We start from the raw sequence: 13,294 nt of genomic DNA, 5'->3' as shown, positions 1-13,294 counted from the left end.
ATCTTTTTAGCGCTGAATAATATTCCATCGCCTTTATGTGCCGTAGTTTATTTAACCATTTAATTATTTAAGGACGTCTTGTCTGCTTACAAGTTTTTGTAATTGTTAATAAAGCTGCTTTAAACATTTATGGACAGCTTTGTGTGTAGACATAAGTTTTGAACCTTGGTCTACTTTTAAATATTTAAAATACTATGAGAAAAGGTGTCACCTCTCCTAGCTGCATGTTCTCTCCAAAGCACAGTGGGTTGTTGTTGTTTTTTTCTCTCACTGATGGAATCCTCTCCATTTACTGTCATTCTTTTCCTTTGTGCTTCTGCTGGTCAACACTAATCAAATCGAGCAGTTTCTGAGTTTATACAAAGCTTCAGGATCTGTCTTAGCACATGTTCTGAACAGCGACTGGTTCAGAGTCCGTAAATGTTTCCAGGCAGTACATGAGATGTAACCCACTTGCCACTCCTTTCCTGGAATCACAGCCTAATGACATCATTCCGAGCAGAAATTTGAGAAGGGATTTAAATTGTAGGAGGGGGCTATAGTGTCAGGAAGAGGACAATGACTAATGTCCCTTTTAGCATCTGCTAAGCCCACTCCTTGTCCTGAACACTTATTCATTATGCCAACGCAGTGATTTACAAGAACATAAATGACCACATTTCAGAAATTTGTCAATACGATATTCTGGTAACAAAATATCCAGATTCATGCAGGTACTTTTGTAAGTATGACAGCACCATTTATCCTCAAAATGCCTGGGAAGGGAAGAATACAGAGAATGACAGCTGACAGTGTAACATGGAGAAATATTACTCCTCTGCTTCCATTTATAGGAAGGTCAATTAACCTCAAGTGCAGAAATTACAGGGAGAAAGTAAAATGCATCAATGTACAATTTACATTGAAGTAACTGGAAATTTTTGTATGTTCTCAGCATCAGATTCTTCAATGTAGAGTTTGCTAAAGGGAACATTCTCTCAGTGTGTCCTTCTGAGAAAACAAAAACTCCATATTAAAAATGGATGTTTTCAATGTTATGAAATGAAAATCTGGAATGAGTGGTGGAGAGGTCTCTAATATCCTGTCATCCTGAAAGGCATCAGAAAAATGGACCTGGATTATACCTTCTCTGTGAATTTACTCACTGTGGCCTTCCTCTCCCCAGCAGAGCCACCTCACCCCACGTGAATTGAACAAAGATGAGAAGTGAGAAAAGGGAGGGAGAATAGGTGGTACTACCAACTGTTACCAAAGCAGAGACTCGGGTAACCAGTAGGCAATTTCCAGGTCTCAGCCATGGCCCTGACTTCAAGAAGTACAACAGACAAGCTTGCAGGAAACACTGACTCCCAACTTCACTACAGTCCTGTCCTCAGGCTGCAGGTTATTACTTTCTTTCTCTTTTTTTCTCCTTCAAACTTGTTGATGTTTACTTTAACTTACATCTCACCTGGAGACACACATACTGTCTTATCTTTGCTGTTCTAAGTGCAGTCCTCAGGCGAGCAGCATTAACATCAACTGGAAGCGTGATAGGAAGGCAGGCTGTCAAGCCAAAATCAGAACTACTGAATCACAATCTGATGTTTCATAAGATCTCTCCATGATACAATGCACGTTGAGGCTTTCGGACATCACTCCAACTCACTCCCACCTATGAGAGTACTGCTTATCATGCCTCTCCCTCGTCCTTTACTTCTTGCTCTTTCTATTTTCACTCTCTCTCCTCTTTCTCTCATCTATGCAACAGAGTTAGAAGCAGAAGGAGAAAATGACCTAGATTTCTATATGCTTTATTGCAAACATTTATCTCAAATCCTGGTGTCTGTGATGAAAAGCAATCTGTGAGGATACTGCAGAACTTCTTATCCTGGGTGAGAAAAATCTCTCTTTTCCAGATCTTGAGAGATGAGACTTCAGTGTCTGTCCTCTGCCACCCATTCTAAAGCCTTCCTGTTCACTTGTTAAGTGTTCTCAGATGCTTACCTTAACTTGTCCCAAGGGCACAGCCAAGGCCTGTATTCTTGCTCCTGTCTCAGCAGTTACTAAGGACAGATGCCCACCGTCCTACTCTCCATGCATTCCTTACCTTGAGTCATTTCCTCACTCTATTCCCCTCCAGACTGTGAACTGGTCTAATTCCACTGTCTGCAGTTTCTCTTGGAGATCAGCTTTGCTACCCTGTAATGACTGCGTGGTTCCTTCCAACCTCTATAATTTTGAGGACACATGACAGCAGGTTTGCTCACCAGCAAAAATCCCCGTCCCCTACTCCGATCTTTCACTCAATCTCGTTTAATCCCTATTAACTTTCAAACTTCTAAGAATGCCTATGAGGTCATGCTGAGCACAGTCCCAGGCTAGTCATAATAAAGAGCAGTTACTACAAAGCATATTTGTACGTGTGTGTATGTGTGTGTTTATGAGTCCTGAGGCTCTTATTTTATTAATGCTTACACAGAGCTCAAGATCTGTTGGGAATGATAAAGAATCATTAGGATCATTCTCATTACAAACCCCAATTTACCTCCCTTTTACCCATTATCTCAAACTTTATTAGTTTAATCATTAGCATATGATCATTAGAAACCAAAGGGAATTTGGAAAGGCTACCTCTATTTTAGGTGTAAAGGCAGAAAAATCTACTGCTTTCTCTTTGAGTGTGGGATAAGAAACTGAGAATGTGGCATTCAGGAAATACATAAAACATGCACCATATTCCTTTGAGAAAATAATTGCCAGAGTCATCCACCATAGGGTCATTGCAAGGTTAGAAATTTCTCTCCCTGAAGATTTATCTCCTGGAGGTGAAAAACTAAAGGGAAAGGGAGTCAGAAAGACATACTGACTAATTGATAAGGAGGGAGTAAAAAGATAAGGGAAAGACAGAGGACAATAGCTCTCTGGAAAGTAGTCAGTGCAAAATATTAACAATTTTTGAGTATGGAAAAATACATCTCTTCCAGCTTCTAACATTTTACTAACTCTAATCAGTCTAAGTAGAAGAGAACTCATTTTAGAGGTTTCATAATACATGTCCATCTTTTCCTGCTTTACCTTTTGCTTAGATTAGTTAGAAATGTGCAAGTTCCCTTTCAGAAAAGGAGAAAAAAGAAAACCTCTCAGCAACACTGATTTGGTAGTTGGTACAATAATATTCTTTGTACCAAATGAAAAGGAAAATAAGGCCACTGAGTATTTTCCCAGCTCCTCTCCTAGAAGGACCCTGAGCCATACTTCAGTCTACCATTGTCCCTCCATTTTCCATGCTAAAATCAGGACTGTCTTGAAGACAGTGACATAAATCTAATTTAAACTGACTGTTGAGACCCTCAAGCCAAAACAAGCAAAGAAACAAATCAACAGGAAAATGTCTTCAGGTAAGGCTACATCTAGATGTTCCACAAAATCACTAGGTATCTCCTTCTCCATAACACTTGCCTCTGGGTTCCCTGCTTGAAAAGTGTAATATGTATATGGAATTGGAAACTTAAGGATTATGCACATTTTGTGTTTACAGTGTGGTCTGCCTATCTGTAAAATCAGGATAATAATACCAACTACATAGAGCTTATATTGGAGGAATAGTTAAGATAGAGTCTGTGTCACACATAAAACTTAAGCATGTTATATATGTGAATGAATATATATCTTCCCAGTTGAACAACCCCTTTAGTTCCAACCCCATCTTCCTAATTTCAATATATGATATACAGGTATAATTGGAAAATTCACAATGTGGGTCAAGTAAACTATATTTTCTTCAGGTTGAATTTATTATGTTGTGTCTTGGTTCTCACCACACTGAGTTTATGATGCCAGATATAGGTTATGACAGACCAACAGACCCTTAATATGAGTATATGACTAATCAATCCTATATTCAGTTCTACTTTGCCATTTTCCATATGATGTCATGTTAAAATGACAGCCACCATGAACATTCACTTGTATATGTGCCTTCCTCAAACTGAGTAGAAATGTAAAGGTTTTCATTTTTAAATGTACAATTCAAGATCATAGGGAAATGTTTACAAGCACATTTATAAACAAAAGCAAGTAGCAGAACATATGTAATTTTTTCTCAGCAGTCCTCCCTCTGCTTCCAGCCTCTGCAAATCCTCCCAGGTTGACTCAAAGGGCAGGTTGGAGTAGGAGGAAGGTCTGAGGTCCCTGGGCAACTCCACGGGGATTTGCTTTCTTCCTCTCTTAGTGGTGCTGTGGAGAAATGACAAACTCATCTTTTGGTCAAAACATGAAATTAAGAAATAAAAGAAAATGTTTCTACTGTCATAGATTGATAAGAGAAAAAAAGCAAATATTCCCTGTCCTACCACTTATTTCTAATTAATGACATTAGCATAGGGATGCCTCTGTACTTTGGACTTTTTATTTGCCTATTACTATGAGAAAATATTTTTAAAATGTAATGAGTCACTGGAATATTGGATCCTGGAAATACAATAGGAATAATTGGGAAAAAAAAAAACTAACACAGAAATGAAAAGCAGAGCAACAAATTTTCTGTTACTAAGAGAAGTTTAAAACAAAAGAGCACCAAATGGAAGCATTCTGATGTTTGATGCCCTGGTTTTGGAACCTTATAATGGGCAGATATGGGGCCTGTTTTCATTGGATGGAGGTAAAATTTGATGTGGGAATTAATGTATATTGTGGGTATAATCTGGGTATATAGAACCCATACATAACATGAAAAACATGCCCTTGCTCTACTGCTTGATTTGATAATGGGTCTCATAAAGGTCCAGTAGTTTATCTCATTAATTGTGTCCAGCAGGAGTGAATACAGAATAGTGGTGAAGGGCATACACTTTGGAGTCAGATGAAACTGACTTTGCAAACTGGGTTCCATCATATTCTACTTGGGCAAACTCCGTTTCAATTTGGTTTTTCTCATGTGTGAAATTAGGGTATAGTACCCTTTATTGTAAGATCACATGAGAAAAATACGTATAATATCTTGAGCATCATGCCTGGCACATAAAATGCACTGAATAAATGTTGCTAATGCTGTGGATGGTGATGGTGATGGTGATAATATTGATGAGGAGGGTGATGACGATGGTACTGGACTTTGCACCTACTCTAAGGCGTATCTGCTTAAACAAATTTTTAGAGGCATAGAAACTTTTAGAGATGCTCTTCAGTATCTTAAAAAAGTGAAGACTTTATAAACAGCTCTCTGGAATCCACCCAAATCATTCATAAAAGTTGTGGAGGCTCAGAATTCCAGGACCAACCAATGTTAGGAATACAAGGAAGTGAAGACAAATATCTTACTTTGTGGGTGTGGAAATTGAGGGTCACACAGATAACGGCTGTCAGCCTCTATGTTGCTAGACTCCTAGTCCAATACTCTTTGAACTATAATACACTGAAAACTACACAACATCCCACCATATTCCCAAAATACTGTGACAAACCCTTTAGGAGGTGAATTTAATGCAGTTAGCACCATAAAGACAAAAGTGGAATCAGTGGTGGTAGAAATAGGGTGAAAAAAACCAACAAATGAATAAGCAAAAATAATTCTAGTCTGTTCTCTAGTCTGTCCAAAGACTAAGAAGTATATATGACCCAGTAATTCCAATTCTGGAATTTGTCCAAAGAAAACAAAATCTCTGATTCAAAAAGCTCCATGACCCCTATGTTCATTGCCCTATTATTTACAGTAGAAAAGATAATGGAAGTAACCAAAGTGCCCACTAATAGGTGAATAGATAAAGAAGATGTGGCACAATATATACACAATGGAATATTATGCAGTCATAAAAACATGGTGGCATTTATGACAACATGGATGAACCTGTAGGGTATTATGCTAAGTGAAATAAGCCAAAGACAAGTATCTTACTTTGTGGCAGAGAAAGACAAATATCATATGATTTTACTTATATGTGGAATCTAAAAACAAAACAAAATACAATGAACCAAACATCAATAGACTCATAGACATTGAGAAGTGACTGGTAGTTACCATGGGGAGGGATCGGGGTGGGTTGATGAAATAGGTGAAGGGGATAAATATAGTCATGGGGTGAAAGCGCAGCATGGAGGATAGAGCCAGTGTTTCTGTAACATCTTCCTATGTTGACAGACAGTAACTACACTAGTTGGGGTGAGGATTTTGTAATGTATATAAATGTTGAATCACTATGGTGTACACTCATAACCAATACTGTATATCAACTATACTTCAATAAAAAATACCAAAAAAAAAAAAAAGACTGAGAAGCACAGCTATACATATTTGCCATAAACCTGCTTTTTTCTTGACTCTTTATGAAACATGACAAATATGTCATGGGATGCTTATATCAATGACAATATAAATATTTTTCAATTTTATAAATATAACATGCATTTAAAAAATTTACCTTCCCAATTCAAATTCTACTGTAAAGGAGAATGGCAGCTTTTAAAAGCACAAAGAATTGTAGATTTACAAAATTAGCATGCTGAAATCACCAATGTAATCACCAAGGATCATCCAAGGATAGTAGATGGAGATGGTAAAAGTGTGAAGAGGAAATGAAGTGACCCTTTTATACTGCATCACATATGCTTTCTTCTCTAACCTCACTCTGATGGAGTGACAAGAGTTACAAAGGTAACCACTGAAGATCTGAGCTGAAGCCGGGAGCCATCCAGGCATTTAAACTCACCACTACACTCTCAGAACTGTGTACTGGCCATGGACAATTGTATCTGTAATAGCATCTTTGAGACAGAATTTTTGCCATTCCTAGAATATGAGTCTGGGCAGAAATTCCTGGACCACTCAAGGGTATTTGAGAATATTTTCAGTGAGCAGCTGACAAGCTGTGGAACACACATCAAAAAATGCTATCTTTTCCTGAGACCCAAGCTAGAGTGGTGGTAACAGTTTCTCAGCCTCAGATAAAAATATTCAAGACTTTATGTTCTGCCAGAGAGATTAAATGTAAGCATCCAACCTACACATATTCAACAACAGTCCTTCCTCCTCACCTGAGCTTCACCTGCATCACCCTGCCAGTTCCGTCCTATTAGCCCCATAGTGAAAGGAGCAGCCTGTCTATCTAGACTCGCTCCTCTCTTTACCAGGAAATGTCCCTTGGACTTGACAAAACACATCAGTGAGAGTCTGCTCACCTTGGCAGGCTCCCTTCCTGCTTGAATGCACACTCACAAAGCCAAACAGTGTTAAGAGATATTGATGAAGTAGATGAATTTCCAAGAATGATGGCCCTGGAGGAAAACAGAAATCGTGCATAGTGAGCAATCAGGAAATGTCAGCAGACCTTAGAGAAACCCTTCAAACATGCCAGAGCACCGACACAAACATCAGAACTAATGGACTGTTTGTAAAGAGATGTGTGTTTGCCCAGAAAGGGGAGGTAGGAAATGAGGTGAGAAGCCAAGCTGAAGGACTGTGTGTGTTACTTGGGGTCTGGTAGGGGAAGAATAGGATTTATGACCTGATGGTGCATAAAAGAGGCTGGAAAGGAATTTGAGGGTGGAGTGGATGCTTGATATTTTTGCCTGCAGTGCATTTATTTCCCCTTCTAGTCACTTCCCTTCATTTTCCTTAGTGAATTACTGCTCCACTATTTTCTTAACATATTAAGGGTGGAGAGGTGAATCCCACCTGAGTATCAAGTACTGAAATGTCTCTCAGAAATGACCAGTGAGAATGCACATACTCTTTAATGCAGTGACTGATTTAAGGTCACATGAATCAAGCCAGAGCAAGTTGAACCACTGAGACACAATTCCAGATCTTTGATTGCAACTCTAGGGAAATAGAGTATCTTTTTCTGCTTAACTTCTGTGAAGGTTCTCTGAGAAGCAGAGGCCAGGATGAGATCAGACATGAAAAAGAAAAACATGTGTTAGGAGAAATAGCTGGAATGGCTGACAGACAGGACTGTCTGCACTAGTTGTCCCAGGCTGCTGTGGAATGATGGCCTCAGGAAACTTAGGAGCCTCTTTGTTTGAGAAGGGCTACTAGGGGACCAGCTTAGACCTTTCAGAGATTTTAACAAAGGGTCTTTATAGCTACACCCTTGATTTGCACTTTGGCCTAGGCCTGATGTCACTTGAAAAAATCTTTCACTTTTTGGAAAGACTAAAGAACCGAAACATTTTACCAACCAGGCAAGTTCCATCCTTCCTCGAGCCTCTACATGTTGCCAGAAAATGAAAGTTCCTTCTTTAGCTCATTTCTCTCTCCTACTAACTTTTTATAGGGAGAAAAAAGAAGCCAACTAGAATTTGTAGCACTCTGCATGGAAACCATCTTTCCAAGGCTCACAAGTTTGTAATGTGAATTTTTCATCCTCCAGGTTACCAGAGATGAGAGTTTCCCTTACATAATTTCTTTTTTTTTCCAGCTTGATATTGCCTTTTCCTCATTGCTTCTCTAACTTTATTAAACTATTTGTTCCTTGGCTAACATCTTCACTGGATTTGGTTCAAATCTGGATTTAATTACTAACCAAGGTGGGTCGGTTGTGTTTCTAGATTAGGACAGAGGCTACAGAAAGGACAATACCAATGAATAAAGTTAATTTGCTACATGTTAATCAAGTACAGAAATCTCAGCATTTCCCTAGAAAGCTACTATTTTGACCCATATTTATTTTTTGCCCCAAATTACTGTTTTCCACAAGGATCACACCAACAGTAATGAAGCAGAAAAATTGTGCATGTTAAGAAATTAATGTGCTCCATAATAGGTTATAAAAAATTCATTGCTTATGCACTTTTGATAAGCTTGACAGATTTTAGACTTCTTTAATTTAAGATAGAGTAGTTTTGTTCTTCAAGTTACAGTGGAAATGATTTCCCATCTATCATTAGAATGGTTCAATACATTGTAAATCTACAAAATATCTTACAGAAAGTGATTTTTTTAAAAAATCTACTCCAATCGCTCATATAGTCTGTTTCCGAAAGGAAAACTATTTTCTGAGGACTCCAAATCTAGATTTAAGGAAAATCCCTTGATAAGCCATCATAATTACAGAGTCAAAATTTAAGAGAGAGAGCTGCTGTTGTCACTATACCTTCTTGGCATGAGTAGGGCCACTGCTCTGGGCAGAATCCACATTCCAAGAAATGAGAAACATGCAACATTGTTCAGGACATGAAACCCTGCCTTGAGGAAAGGAAGAGGTCATTTTTTCACCAACTCAGTTTGCAGGTTCTGTGGCATTGCTCATCTCCCTCTTTTTCCTTCTCTTAGTGGCACTAAGTCGGCTATTTGCCAAGCAAATAGAACAGGTTGGAAAATATTCAAATGAAGAACCAGCAGAGGAAGTTGCATCCACTGTTTCCTGATAAGCTCTAACCAAGGTCCTGTTTTTTTAAATGACCATTAGTATTTTTCCAGTAGAGCTCTTGGATTCATATTCAAAATACATCAGAGAGAGGTTAAGAGGCATTGCCATGATACAGCATTAACTTTGTCAGTACACAAGTTATGTGGGCCCAATGGAGCCTCATCATAGAAAAAGTAACATATTGCAAAGGGCAATAATAAGCTGACAGTCTGTCAGAGTTCCAAACTGTGAGGGTCATAAAACAGAGACAAACACTGTAGTTATAGAAACCTAAGCATTCAGTTCTCAACCCACTTTACAGGTTTAGGAATAATGGATCCTAACTATCCTAAGAAATGCCATTCAGTACTATGGAGCCTAACTGTGAACTTGGGAAAGAAAAAGGGTGGGGGACAATCAAAGCAGTGGGGGTAACTATGATAGTGATGAAAAATGAATGGTATTTTCTACCCATAACAGACATCACTACTTTTAACAATTATACATGGGGTGTAACAAAACACCCCAGAAGTCAGTGGCTTGAAGCATTTACTAGTTCACAAGTATGCAGATGAGCTGGGCAGTTCTGCTGGTCTGAGCTGGGGTACTTATTTAAGCTGTATGTACCTTTCGGGGGAATATCCCAGGGCAAAATACCACTGAAACCAAAATCAGTCAAAGGGAGAAATAAACTGGGAGAAATCCATTTATTGCTTCTATTCTCCTGTGTCTCTCACTACCTGGCTGCAGGAGAAGGGGCCCAACCCAGCCTCTCTGGTACAGATATATGCCCTTGGGGCCCTTGTAATTACCTATTGATATGGAGATGGACTACTTCTCTCCACCACTTGGAAATACCTATTGATATGGAGATGCACTAAGGCCAGGCAAGAGATTCTAGAAATTTGCAATTTTACCTACATTGTGTTTCCCATGCATTTGCAGTCATCAACAGAGTTGGCTCAGGCCGACTAAACTAAGACGGCTCAGCTAGAAGAGCTGGTCTTAGCACCTACAGGGTCTCTTGTTCTCCAAAGAGAAAGCATGGACTTGTTCAATGATGGCAATGGTAAAAGTTCTAGAAGCAGAATTATACAAAGCCTCTAAAAATCTAGGCTCAGAACTCAACATAATGAGAAAGCATCAGAATCCTTTTGAGCCCAATGCCCTCAAGAGTAACTACTAATTTTTCAACAAGAAAGAAATTTGTCATACATTATGCATGACAATATCTAGTGTTATCCTACTCATTTATGACTTGGGCAATTATACAATATGGCTGATATAACAAAAAAAGTGATACAACCTAATCATTTGTGAAGGTAGGAATGATATGAAATGATTTTTATGTAAATTACATTGGAATCTTTTCTTCACCTCATGTCTAGAATATATACTGTTTAGACTGTATTTATTACTTTACCATGCACTATCTCATAAATGCATCTCTTGATTTAACACAACTAATATGTGTATATAATATATGATATTTTATAAAATTAAAGTTTTTCTGTAAACTAACTTCTTGGAATCTGAGGTAGGCAAGGCAGGAATTATCATTCTTGTTTTAAGATTCAAAAATATGAAGACCACAGAAAATTAGTAACCCTTTGAATTTCACATATTTATTAAATGGAGGGCCTACAATAAAAATTCAAATTCCTACTCAACTTCTGATTTTTCAGATCCTACAGTAACCCTTTGAATTTCACATATTTATTAAATGGAGGGCCTACAATAAAAATTCAAATTCCTACTCAGCAAAGTAGTGGTTTTATATTTTATATATTGGGAAATTTAACCTAGAAAAATTTTAAATATTAGCTGTTTAAAAAGGTTGGAAATTGGGAAAATACATGATATTTTCATGTATTTCTTGTAAGATTATTTACAAGTCTAGCACCTAAATACTTGTGGCTTGGGCTAGAGAACCTTTTCCCAGCTTACCTGAGGTCCTAGGTATGACCCATTTGGAACCAAAAGCCACCTTGCCAAATTCAGAAACTCTGCCCACAGCATTAACAATATCTCAAAATTCTAAAATTAGAATCTGAAAATAACACAATAATATACCATGGGAGAGGAAATTACTTTCTGGTCCTTCAGGCATTTGTTTTACGCACTGAAGCAAAAATATTTGAATATTATCTTAGCTATCTTACAGGGAAAGGCTTCAGATATTATTAGGCACCAGGAAATTACCTGGCCTTCCTAAAGCTGCAGGAACAGTCATCCAGATAATCACATATTGTGCTCATGCATTTTACATGATCAAAATGAACCACACCATCAGTGATCACACTGCCAGGTCATGATGTCAGGAAGAATCAGGGCTCAACAATAATGATTTGTACCTTGTCTCCACAGCCAGTGTATTAGAAGGTGAGCCAATATCAAATCTCAAAAACAAGCAAGAATTTAGAAGTTAAACAGAAACCTACTAAGTTCTAGGTAAAAATACAGGCATGAAATACAACTCATTGGTAGAAATGCTCACATCTGAGAGGAATTTGAAGAGAAGTCCTGAAGTCTTCACTAGTCTAAGATTATTAAAAGATGAAATTCTAAACAGCGAAACATTTTATTATTTTCAACTTCAACCTCACCCCATCTTCATCATCACTGTTTGCTACTACTTGAATAAATCTGTGTAAAGCATTGTGTCAATCAGGCTTCATAAATACGACATTTATCTTCACAAACCCACTTTGAGAAAAGCACATTATTCCCAATTTATAGGTAAGAAAATTGGGAAGTCTGCAGCCAGGATTCAAACTCAGGTCTGCCTGATTCCCTGATTCCAAAGTCTGGTCTCCTACTGACCACATCATATTCTCCCTCAAGGACTATCAATCAGGAGAATGTGCCTGGACAGCCCAGACCACCTCAGAAGCACTGACTTCAGAACTGGTCACCACATTTAAATAAAGAAGGCACAGAACACTAGAATATTCTAAATAAAAAATGAAAACTGAAAGTTCCCCAAAACTAGGATGGTTTTGGAAACTGTCCCAGACAAAAGAGTAATGATTGTAAAGTAAAATGACCTTTTGAAAAGTTAAATGAATTTATCTACAGTAGAAAATTTACAGAGAATATAGGTAGCAGCCATTAAATGGACAAAGAGCTGTCACTCATGTGTCCTTAGTCTGTATTTAACTAGGAGGCAGAGGAGGAGACAACGGTGGTAGCCACAGGAAAGTGAATTTTAACCTCACTTTAAGGGAAACAAAAACAAAAAACAAAAATTGTATATATATCTCTATATCTACATATGATCTATATATATTATATATGTCTATATGGATATATAGCATATATAGACAGATAACTATTCTATCTATATCTATTCATCTATCTTTCTAACTATATATATAAAGAAAAAAAGGGGGTTATCAAATATAAATGGGGCCTTGTAAAACAGAGGTTTTCCTATTTCTGAAAATGTTCAACCTGAAGCAAGAAGACCAAATACCAAATTTCAGGAATAATTTGGGAAAGAAAGCAAATAGTAATACCAAAACAAAAGATTATACACCCATTAATTTACTCATTTAAATCAACAGACCAAGTTTCTAGACCCAGAGTCAGCAACCATTTTCTGTAAAGAGCATAATAGCCAATATTTTACACTTTGTGGGCCACATAGGGTCTGAATAATCATTTTTAACCTTTTCCAGCCCTTTATAAATGGAAAAGTGATTCTCAGCTCACTCACTATAGTTTACCAATCCTACCTAGACAGTGTTCACCACCTTCAACTATGCACACATGAAAGCCCTGCCATTCTTTCAGCCTGAGCTACACATTCTTCGTTAATTGAAGATTCATTACCTTTTGTGGCCGGATTTATGCATTATACTTTGGATCATCTGTAAATGAATTTCTTCCTTAAAGACTAGTCAGAGAAGTGGGGCTGGGTTATTTAGTCAGGCTTCATTTCATTATGTAAACAGAACAACTTCCAA

At 37.8% G+C, this 13,294-nt stretch overlaps 1 long non-coding RNA gene across 2 annotated transcripts in view; it reads right to left on the bottom strand.

The window, feature by feature from the left end:
- Positions 1-13,294, bottom strand: part of LOC140850562 (uncharacterized) — a 188,934-nt gene that overhangs the window by 32,801 nt on the left and 142,839 nt on the right. Inside the window, exons 3-4 of one of the 2 annotated variants that reach the window (XR_012133499.1) lie at positions 7,156-7,251; positions 3,793-4,218 (exon numbers count right to left, since the gene is read on the bottom strand). The exons of the other annotated variant lie outside the window; for it this stretch is intronic. This is a non-coding gene — a long non-coding RNA (uncharacterized lncRNA). Of the gene's footprint in view, positions 1-3,792; positions 4,219-7,155; positions 7,252-13,294 lie in introns of those variants that run through there. 2 annotated transcript variants of the gene reach the window in all.

The sequence above is a fragment of the Manis javanica genome, chromosome 7 (genome assembly GCF_040802235.1).
Source record: "Manis javanica isolate MJ-LG chromosome 7, MJ_LKY, whole genome shotgun sequence".
Lineage (NCBI taxonomy): Eukaryota > Metazoa > Chordata > Mammalia > Pholidota > Manidae > Manis > Manis javanica.
The sequence above is the reverse complement of the archived record's forward strand: the minus strand, read 5'-3'. Positions and strand labels throughout refer to the sequence as shown.